The following is an 11,891-nucleotide window of genomic DNA, read 5'->3' on the forward strand; positions in this document are numbered from 1 at the left end:
TTGAAAGCAGAAGCGGCTATAGCAGGACCTAAGAAAACTGATAAACTTAAATTATAAATTATAGAAGCTGTTAAATGGCAGGAACAGGCAGAAAGGAGACGGCTTTGTGGAATGCAAGCAAAAAGAGAAAAAGATAAGGAGAAAGGTGATAAAAAGTCCCTCATAGCAGCTCTCCAAGAGGATCCAGCTGATTTTGTAGGGCGTCCACAAGCACTAATTCAACAGGAGGAACGTAGAGAGCAGCAGAGACGTCTGCTTGCACAAGCCGCAGCAGCGGCTGCGGCCGGGGCGGGGACAGCAGGGTCAGCTGTAGCCCCGGCTCCCCCAGCCCCCCCCAGTGGGATAGTGGGACCTGTCCTACCTAGCCCCAGTCACACTAGAACGGGAAATCCGTACAGTCCCCTGGTTAATGAGGTTCAACAATTGGCAGCAGCTATGTCTGACACGAACCCATTTAAAAACCCCCAGGGTGATGGGTCATGGATGGGGCCCCGTCCTGACCCGTCTCCCTGGCCACCGCTGGAAGATCCTATGAGCATCTTCCCAGCAATTGAAGTGCCCAACCCTCATTTTGGGGTGAGGGGGGATAACAGACCTCTCCTCCTGGTGAGGAGACCCTGGTCCTGTAAAGAACTAGAAGATGCAGTTAAGGGGCTGGGAGATCCACTCTCTAACGTCCGTCAATGGAGTAACAACCTACAGTAACTCAGACAGACATATAATTAAGATGGGCAGGAAATAGATTCAGTATGTAGAAAAGCTTTAGGACACAGGTATGGGGGAGTTAGAGGGGGATATACTGGACGGAACCCAGCCGGAGTCGTTTTGCCCTCAGACGATCCCGCGCTGGAAGCTCAGGTTACAGCATTAATAGAGAGGATTAGAGATGCTTTTGTCAAACCTCCTGATTACCAAACCATTGCTCAGTGTAAACAGAAAGATGATGAGGATGTGCAGGAATATAGAGGGAGGTTAGAGGAAGTGTTTAAAACAAACAGTGGATTGGACCCTGAGGAGGCCCCTGGTTCAGCCTATCAGCAGCAGTTAAAGCAGGCCTGCTGAGTGGTTTACGCCCTTCCATTACGCATCACATACGATAACTCAACATTAACACTCCCACAGATGGAGTCACTCAGATAATGAATTATGCCCAGCATGCACAAGACATGCAAAAACATAAATCAGAACAGCAATCTAAGGCTGCTGTGTTTGCACTCCTGGATGTGATGAGCAGTGGCGGAGCCCGGGGGGGCCCTCAGCAGTACAGCAGAGGAGGATTCAGAGGAAGAGGCAGGGGCAGAGGAGGCCCAGATAGGCAAGATAGCAGGTTCAGAGATGAAGGAGAAAAAGATGACACATGCTACAACTGTGGTCGACCACGACAGAGACAGAATAGGAAGAGGCATAGACGGCCAGATGAGTACAACCGACCTGAACCCCATAACCTTAATGCATGACTAGACCCCTCAAACACTGAAGAATTGGATCTTAGTGAAATTGTGGAGACTTATTATAATGCAGAAGGGAATAAAGTGATGCCCATTAGGATGCTAAAAATTAATGGAGTAAAAATAAAATTTTTGTGTGATACAGGAGCAGACAGAACAGTATTGAGGGACAGGATTCCTGGAGTGACAAGAGGTGATAAACATATCTTTGTGAAATCAGCAAATTGACAGGTCACTCCTTGCAGTTTCTCTCGAAGTTTTGTGGTTGAGGATGAAGCATCTGGTTTCCGGGAGAAGGCAATGGCAGTTTTGTGCCCAAGCTGTCCAGTTAATCTACTGGGCAGAGATCTGCTGAGCAAACTAAAAATATCCTTGGTGCCCACTACCAATGGAATGGCAGCAATAGGTCCAGGGGAAGAAATCCCCTCCTATGTAGTGCTAAAACAAGGGGCACCTCACTACTGGTGGTCTCTAGACCTGCCCACGCCTGACCCTGGACGGACAGGAGAGCAGCTCCTGCGCCTGTTGCCTGATCCTCAACCACCCCACACAGAGAGCCTCACTCCAGAGCAGATGCATGTCACTCTTCACTATAAACACACTCCAGGCCCTGACTTAGATTATCCACAGAAATTTGAAAAACTAGGGCCACAAAGAATAACTCTTAAGACTCTTTACACTGACAGAAAAGGAAAAGCAGTCTGTTCTGTAGGCCTCACCCAGGAAGCTAAACGTTTTGTAAAAGGGTGGACACCTAATCCTCATCTGTCAGTGTCTAAGACTAATGACATGTACTGGGAGGAGCTGAAATAGTTTTTAAATGAAGCAGAAAGCATTTATGATTGGCACGAGGACGAGGGGGGCTGGTTCAGTAATAGTGTGGGAAACATTGGGGGATGTTTGTGGGATTGTGGGATGTTTTGGATGCCTCCTGGGCGCCTCCCTGGGGAGGTGTTCTGGGCATGTCCCACCGGGAGGAGGCCCCGGGGAAGACCCAGGACACGCTGGAGGGACTATGTCTCCCGGCTGGCCTGGGAACGCCTCGGTGTCCCATCAGAAGAGCTGGAGGAAGAGTCAAGGAAAAGGAAGTCTGGGTATCCCTGATTAGGCTACTTCCCCCGCGACACGGTCCCGGATAAGCGGAAGAAGATGGATGGATGGATGGATGGATGGATGGAAGTGTGTATCATGTATTTCAGTAGTCCTACAAATTTTTGAGTCAAAGTTTCACTTGACCTGGAAGTTTTAGGCCATATGCACACGCTCTTCCGCATTCGAGGTCAGCCAGGTCAGTCACTTCCGGCATCCACAGTGTCCATTAGTGATGGGAAGTTCGGCTCTTTTCACAGTTGGCTCTTTCGACTCCTGAACGGCTCTTAATTTAGGATTTTTTGTAGGCCTTTGCAAAAATTAATGGTTTGTGTGTTGAAAACTCTTTCATGTGCGGTGTTTTTATGAGAAGCCTTATAATTGTCTAATTTTGTGCATGTATTCTGTTACAAAACTGTTCTTCCTTTTGTTTAATATTTGAATCAAACATTTTTATTGCACAAATGAACAAAAAACTGCAAACAAATCCACAGAACAGAACCAAACTCGAGCAAACAGTATTAATGTCCTCAGTGAAGGTTGGCATTCAACAAAGTCTGATGCCTCAGCTTGGACTGATCCGATTTCTTCTCTCGGTGAGTATCTGCCCTGTTTTTGAGAAGATTCTCTCAGAAGGAACAGAGTCAAAATTTCACATGTCCTGGAAGTTTTAGGCCATATGCACACGCTCTTCCGAATTCCAGGTCAGCCAGGTCAATCACTTCCGGCATCCACAGTGTCCATTGCAATTATGGCGTTTTTCACTCGCTCGCTCCAAGATCTACCAAGGACTACGGTCGACGACGTGGGACGGATTATACAGACACTTAGTGAAACATCAGTGACAAACAAAGAGAAGGGCTTCAAGCTACATCGACAATTATGAAGGTAAGACGTGTCTTTACAAAACTTATCGTATATGCTGACTTAGATAACACTAGTGCAGCATTGTGTGTGGTGGTGATACCACTTTTCTGTTTTCGTTCATGAACTATTAACCATTAACCTTTTAAATACATAATCTCAGTGTCAAATAAGGATTCAAGCCCAGGAGAAGTAACCATTAGGACTGAGTGTTATCAGTGAGGAAAAGCCAAAAGCCTCACAACTTGAGCGTAAGGGAAAGTTCTCCTGCAGGTTCAGAGCAGGCTGGATTCTAAGACGGGTTCTGTTCCTCAGTCAAGTTTCTGTGAATCATTGTGCGCTTGCTCGAAGTTATTTTAAATGCATGTTCCTTTTCACAGGCCGTAAAGAACCCTGTTGTTTTGGGATATTGTAAATGTTGGTGCTAAGCACTGGAATTCATAGAAACTGAGACAGTCAATGATAATAATAATACAAAATAATCATTTGGCTATAATTTATTTTTTGGCTCCCACAAACTGTTTGGTCGTTATTTGTTCATGTTATTCTTTAGAATTTAATGACGCATTTAAAAACAATTCCCACTGTCCTCATGCATTCCCCTTTTATAACTGCACTTTGATCATAATGTAACAGATGTGTGTATATTCATTGATTGACCATGGTAAGTAATGGTTCTTACACAGTAATAGTGTTATTGTTATTATTATGATTAATAAATAAAGACATTTTCCGTAGTAATCATATCAGAGAGACTTTAGATCAAGTTGGGTCAAATCTTTAAACAATACTTTGTTGACCTTTAAAAAATTCTCACAGACCATGTCAACTTATGTGAAAAGGTTCAACTACACAAGGTTTTGGTGGGACAGGTACATTTGTCCTCACCTGATCATGCAATACAATGTCTTTCAGCCAAAAAACAGACAAACAAATCGTCTCTTCAGGCTTTTTAGATAAATAAAGAAATAAATCTTTTTTGTTCAACTTTATTCATTTCTAACTTTGGCTAATTTCATTTATTTATCTAAATATTTTTGTTCTTTTCCATAGGAGCAACTTATACGAGGGCGTCAGTTCACTTCTGCCTGAACTTTCCACACTCAGGGTGGATGAAGTATATAGTGATCTTCCCAGTGATGTGGCTTCCTTAATAACAACTATGGCTACGGGCATCCGTGTTCCTCTGGTTGACTCTGCATTTGGAAAAGTGCAAGAAGGAAGTGTCATATCACATGCCAGCAAAGACGGTCCCAGAAATCTGCCCACACAAAGATGCTCCTTCTCCCCCACAACTGCCACTTCACGGTTACAGACCCTCTACCTGCTCTTTGTCTGCACTGAACACCAGCAGCACCACATGATGTCCTTAGCCACAACACTGGAGACATCACACAAAATTGCAAACAGTTCTAAAAAGCAGAGTTCCTGCATTGACTGGGACCAATTAAGACAAACCCACATCACCTCCTCCAAATTCAGACAGGTTTGTCACACCAGGACACAGAGCTCTGCCAAAAACCTTGCAAAAAGACTTCTGAAACCCAGCTATCAGACTGCTGACATGAGATGGGGGCTTTAAATGGAACCTACAGCAGTCGAGGAGTACTGCAGGGCACGGGAGGTAAACCACCATCCCTGTGGTTTCTCATCCCCCCAGATGCACCCTGGATGGGGTCATCACCTGATGGCATTGTGTATGACAAGTCTGGGTTTGGCCTTGTTGACATTAAATGCTCTAATGTAGCAAACTAAGTTGACTGCCCATATATTAAGGTCAGTGAGGGCACACATTCATTAAGAAGGTCCCATCCAGGGCCAGATCATACACACATGACATGTTTATTCAGAGGATTCCCAGAGACAATGAAAATATTAAAACAGTGAAAGAAAAAATTGACTTTCTTTTTTTTATTCTTACCTCAGTGCCTCCCTAGAAAATTAGACTCCAGTGGCCTGTTATGTTTCTTCTACAGAATGCTGTTAATTGGCTGATATTTGCTGTTTAGAAGAACATTTTAGATGAAATCTTAAGTAAGAATTTTTCTCAGCCTCTTTTAATGTACATATTTAAATGTATCATGAAAGTTTTTTTATAATAATTAGAGGTAATAATTCATTAGGTCATAAAAATTGATTTTATAATTGTTGTGTGAAACCAGAATGGAATATGTAATGTTTTAGGAGCCTAAAGAAAGGTAGTTGTCTTACCTTAATAATTATCAGGCCCAAGCCAGCAAGAAAGATCCATGCATTCAATTGTGCACTGGCACTTCAGCTCTGTGCAGTCCAGGATCACTGTCGTGTCTGCGTAGTCCTTGAACTCAGCTGGTAGATGTGCCCTGATGTTCCCCTCTGGTATCCATATTCTCGCAGAGCGTATAGAAAGTTGGTCCACGTTGTGATGGTCCGACTGGCAGTGGTGGACCCCATAACGGTCAGCAAGGTCACGCTGTTTTGAACCCAGGGCAAGGAAGTTGAGAAACATGAACATCTCATCAATAGGTTGCAGAGAATGGGTATGTGCAAAAGATGAAAATGTACATTACATTTCTTTTAAATTCCATGAGCCATGATCTTTAAGTTACATTGTCTGATTCATGTAAATAACAACTTACCACAGTGGAACTTGGCTCTGTGCCTCTGTGCTTGTGTCACAGTGACCGTAGGTGGCACTGAGGGCTCTATTAAGGCCCAGAACCTCATAAGCAGGTCACAGGATGCAAATCTAAATGAATACATTTTAAATATGAATATTCAAACCATGAATCTGTCATGATCCTGCCATGGACTTCCTGTTAAGGACTTTTATTTTGTAGGACTGAGCAGGATCTAATTTGTGTTCATGAATGTTACCTTGTTTTGATGATAATTGTTTTCACCTGTCTCTTGTTTTGTCCCCTCGTTTAAATACCCTTCAGGTCCCTTAGTTCATTGCTGGGTCATTGCCTTCTCCTGAGTTTCTTACTTGTGAAGTTAAACCCCAGCATTTTTTCCACTAGACATTCCCCTGCCCTTTTGTTTCTGCTGTGTCTGTTTTTCGCCTGTGGAACCCTCGTGTGTGTGAGTAACTGTGTTTCCTTTCGTTGAGTTTTTCCTCTGTGTTCTGCGTCGGCATTCTGTCTGCGTCTCTGTAGCCTGGTGTGTTTGAGTAAGTGACCCAGGCCGTGTTCCTTGTTTTGTGTTTTCTCTGCCTGCGGTGTCCCCATTGTATGCGTGACCCTGGCAGCTTTGTGTGTGTCTGTAGCGTCCCCTGTTGTGTCCCCGAGTGAGTGTGTGGCCCAGGGTGGATGCCCCGTCCCGAGTTCCTGAGTGAGTCTGCGTCCCCGCGAGTGTGTGACTTGGTCTTCCTAGTTCCCTGAGTGTGTCTGAGTTCCCGTGCGTGTGCGATCGTAGAGGTTTTCCGATTTCCCCCTCATAGCCTGTGTTCGTGTGTGGTTCCCGTGTCCTGCTGTTAACCCTTTGTGTTCCGTCTATCCACCCCTTGTTCTTTATTTTTGAGTTCTGTCAGTAAACCTTCTGCACTGAGTACCGGTCCTCTGAGCGTTTTTGGTCCGTTTAAAGAATAGGAGCCTTCGGGCCCTTGACAGAATCGTTGTATAATATGAAATTACTTCAAACATAACTTTCTTAGCCACCATCTTTCACACACACAAACACTGTGACTTATTTGTACCTGCCAAAGTGCAGCACTATTAGTATTTATATTAGCAACAACAACACCATGTTTAACAATACAGTCAAGATCTTACACACTATTGAAACTCAGCTGAAGATCATTAAACTGTAATCATGCTTATAAAGTCCATCTAGTCCATGTACCCCTTCTTCTTCTCCTCTGGGCTGCTCCCTTCAGGGGTCTCCACAGCCAATCATCTGCCTCCATTTAACCCTATCCTCTGTATCCTCCTCACCCACACCAACTATCCTCATGTCCTCCTTCACTACATCCAAGAACCTCCTCTTTGGTCTTCCTCTAGGCCTCCTTCCTGGCAGCTCTAACCTCAGCATCCTTTTACCAATGTATTCACTGTCCCTCCTCTGAACATGTCCAAACCATCTCAATCTGGCTTCCCTGGCTTCTTCTCCAAAACATCTAACATGAGCCGTCCCTCTGATGTCCTCATTCCTGATCCTATCCATCCTCGTCACTCCCAGAGAGAACCTCAACATCTTCAGCTCTGCTACCTCCAGCTCTGCCTCCTGTCTTTGTCTCAGTGCCACTGTCTCTAAACCAGACAACATTGCTGGTCTCACCACTGTCTTGTCCACCTTTCCTTTCATTCTTGCTGACACTCTTTTGTCACACATCTCACCTGACACTTTCCTCCACCTGTTCCAACCTGCTTGCACACGTCTCTTCACTTCTTTTCCACACTCTCCGTTGCTCTGGACTGTTGACCCTAGGTTCTTAAAATCCTCAACCTTCTTCACCTCTACTCCCTGTAACCTCACCGTTCTACTTGAGTCCCTCTCATTTACACACATGTTCTCTGTTTTACTGCGACTAACCTTCATTCCTCTCCTTTCCAGAGCAAACCTCCACCTCTCTAGATTTTTCTGCACCTGCTCTCTGCTCTCACTACAGATGACAATGTCATCTGCAAACATCATGGTCCATGGAGATTCCTGTCAAACCTCATCTGTCAGCCTGTCCATCCCCACAGCAAACAAGAAGGGGCTCAAAGCCGATCCTTGGTGCAGTCCCACCTCCACCTTGAACTCCTCTGTCACCCCTACACCTCACCACTGTCTTACAGCTCTCATACATGTCCTGCATCAAACATACTTCTCTCCATTCCAGACTTCCTCATATAAAAATATAGTCCATGTACCCCTACAGTCTGTAATCTAACTTTGAGCGTGTTGGACATCTTACCTTGTGAAAAAGACATATGTCCTTGTCTGAGCCAGCAAAACGATGAATCCCAAAGCGCTGATTTATGGTCAGCTTCTCGACTTGGTCCCTCAGTTTGAGGATCTCCTTTCTGAGAGACATATTTTCCTCGAGGACTAAATCCACAGCTGCAGGCCCCAGTGGCGCTCGCTCTCTTCTCTCCCATACCCCCGGCCTTGGAGTGGGAGCAGTAAAATTGTTCCACTGAAATAATGCTGGAACAGCTCCTTTGGCTAATAGCCGTCACCCTGTCTCGGACTTTGGCTCGCAGATGTCCTCTTTTTGAAAATGACAGCTACAAACTCTGGTATGGGGGCTAACAAGCCATTTTCGGATGGAAATGTGTGGCAACTAACTGCTTTGTTGTACTTACTTGAGGCTTGACACAAAGGTACACAACAGTGCTCAGGTGCTGTGCTGTCGGTTCTCTGATATTTAAATGTTTTCTTGCTACACATATTGTTTTATCGCAGGCGAGTGATAGCAGAAGCAACTGAACTGGCTGAGACTTTATCGGAAGTGGGTCATTGCTCAGTGTGCATATACTGAATTATTGACTGACAGTCCTTAAACGTAATAAATCAATAAGTGACGGTCCCTAAAAGAAATAAATCAATAAGTGACGGTCCCTAAAAGAAATAAATCAATAAGTGACGTCCCTAAAAGTAATAAATCAATAAGTGACGGTCCCTAAAAGTAATAAATCAATAAGTGACGGTCGGTAAACGGTACCTTAAGACCTGAAGACCTTCGGACATTCAGACCTTCATACCTTAACCCTGGAGAACCCACGGGGTCAAATTTGGCCGCTATTAATTGCTGCTAATTAAAAAACTGTCAATTTTAACTTCAAAAGCCCAGAGTCCCACTTCTGACCCCTGCATAGAGATACCTAGTGGATGAATATTGAGCTAACATGAGCCAGAGTAGTAGTGACAAGATGGCTGACCACAAGCTGTTTTGTTGAGCTGGAAACCTACACAAACAAAATCGTCTTCTCAGCAAACCAGCGGTTGGTAAAATTGTGATTTATTTTGTTAATCTATTCAGCAGTAGTTTGCAGAATGCATAGAAGTATGTTTAATATTATTTTTGAATAAATTAGTGACTCTGAGCTAGTTCAAACAATGATGGGTCAAAAATGACCCTTTGGTTCTTTCCTAAATCCTAAAAAAGGGAATAAAGGGTTAAAATAGAAAAAGTGGATATTTTGGTGTTCAGAGAACTTAAAGCAGTCACTTCTGGGGTTCTCCAGGGTTAAGACCCTCAGACCTTCAGACCCTCATACCCTCAGACCTTCACACCTTCAGACCTTAAGAGCTTCAGACCCTCAGATCTGAAGACCCTCAGACCTTCAGCCCACACACAAACCCTCTGTGTTCACTCTGTTTTCTGTTAAACCTCACACTGACCACCCTCATGTCTCTGCAGCCCTGATGTCGTTGCTGAGCTGCACAACAGACCAAGGTCAGTGAACTTTTCCTGTCCCAGTTTGAAGCTGACTCTATAGAATCACTGGTCCCATTTACCAAGGAAACATGTTGTTCATGCTGTAAATATGCAGCCTCAGGTGATGATCAGTTCATCAATATGACCCCTCAGCTGTGTGATACACTCTCAGTAATAATGTACTATTCATTCTTTCACATGTTCCTGCTGCTGCTGCACCACCAACATAGTCAGTGTGGAGGAGATGTTCAGTTTGCATTGATGAGGAAACAGGAAATTAGAAACAAACACCCAGTTCTGTCAGTCACTGGGGTAAATACAGGAACAGGAAACAAGGAATGAACAGTGACTGCAGCCATATTTTCTCTGAACAACACGATGCATCTTTTTATTCCTATATTTGACAAACATGTTGAGATATGGAAATATGCTCCAGTCTTATTGCACAGTGGGCTCCTATGTTGTCATCAGTGGCCAATGATTAGACAACTATTAATCCCCAGGAACTGCTGACTCTTATATATGTGGGAGGAGAGTCTTCATCTACAAGGACATCTTCATGTTGGGACTCTTAGAGCTGCAGATTCACAGCAATAAAAAGTCACTGAGCCTTTTGGAAATGGTTTTCTACATTAACTGGTCAGAAATGGGATCAGAGTTTCATCAAAGTCACAAGACAAACACAACGAGCTTCAGCTGATGGCACTGAAACACAACACTCAGGAGGAGATTTGGAGGATTCTTTCTTCTGTTTAACATATATCATCCTCTGTTCAGGTGACCCTGAACCATCCTCCTGTTAGTTATGTTGCTATAGGCCTAGACTGCCTGAGAACTCTTCATCAGTGCACTGAGCTCCCCTCTCTTCTCCTTGAATTGTTTCCCACAGCTCGTCTGACTCTGAGTCCCAGCAGCTCCCAGGTTTTTGAAGGAGACTCTGGGGAACATCAGCTGGTTCTTCCTGTAACATGAGGAGGAACACAACCAGAGAAACCAGGACTCAGTGTGGACCTGACTGGGGAACATCAGCTGGTTCTTCCTGTAACTTCAGTGGTGTCCTACTGTGGGACAGTGGAGTTTACTGGTGTGAGTCCAGAGAGGGAGCAACCAGTCAGAGCATCAACATCACTGTCAGTGGTAAGATGAGCCTGTGGAGTTAGTATTGATGAAGCTGTGTGGAAATGGATGAAATGCTGTAGTTTGTCTCTGTGTTGAGGTGGAGCACTGATCCTGCAGAGTCCTGTCCTCCCTGTGATGGAGGGAGAAAACATCACCCTGATCTGTAGAACCCAGACATCCTCCGACCTCCCAGCTGATTTCTATAAACACGGCTCCCTCATCATCGATCGGCCTACGGGTCACGTGACCATCCTCCATGTTTCCAAGGCCGATGAAGGCGTCTACAGGTGTAACATCAGGGGCCATGGAGAGTCTCCACCCGGCTGGATCTCTGTCACAGGTCAGCAGCTTCACTTTGATTGACACTCTGATTTCAGGCTCATGTTCACCTGACCAGGTGGGCTTCTGTCTGCAGGAACACCTACAACCACAGCACTGCCCCCAGACCCCGCCCCCCTCCTGCAGGTGTTCACAGTGGTCCGTTACCTGGTGGTGTTCTGTCCATACATCATCTCCACTGTCCTCATGGTGTCTCTGTATCGACACAGACCCACAGGTAACACTCTGAATCAGTCAATCAACCAATCAATCAATCAATCAATCCCTCCACTGTCTCATGTCCCTGATTATGTCCAGCCCATTTTATGATTTTCTCCTTTGACAGGAAGTGACCTGCCTGTCCCCATGGTGACAGCAGCACCCGTCCAGGCTGAGCAGCGATTGGCTGAGGACTTTGATGATGTCATGGCGGTCACCACTGAGCATCACTTCTGAGCTGTCTTCCTGTTTCTCTGTGACTCTGAACAGTTTGAATAAAGGTCCAAACACTGTACAAAGTCTGGAAGTACTGTGGTATTTCTGTGTACTGTCTCAGTACATGCAGTAAAACTACAGTATGAGTCCTCTCCACAGCTTTATACAGTGGTGCTGGAAGTGGAATAAAAAGTACTACCAGTACTAGAGTAAATGTACTTGGTTACTTTAAATCTCTTTATACTGTGGAGCCTTTAGTGCCGACACAAAGA

General features: G+C 44.8%; 1 pseudogene; it reads left to right on the forward strand.

Annotated features, from left to right (window-relative positions):
* The first annotated feature begins 9,701 nt into the window (after nucleotides 1-9,701).
* LOC113140575 (uncharacterized) lies at nucleotides 9,702-11,703 on the forward strand (annotated as a pseudogene).
* Nucleotides 11,704-11,891: the final 188 nt, after the last annotated feature.

This window comes from Mastacembelus armatus, chromosome 18 (genome assembly GCF_900324485.2).
Source record: "Mastacembelus armatus chromosome 18, fMasArm1.2, whole genome shotgun sequence".
Taxonomy (NCBI): Eukaryota; Metazoa; Chordata; class Actinopteri; order Synbranchiformes; family Mastacembelidae; genus Mastacembelus; species Mastacembelus armatus.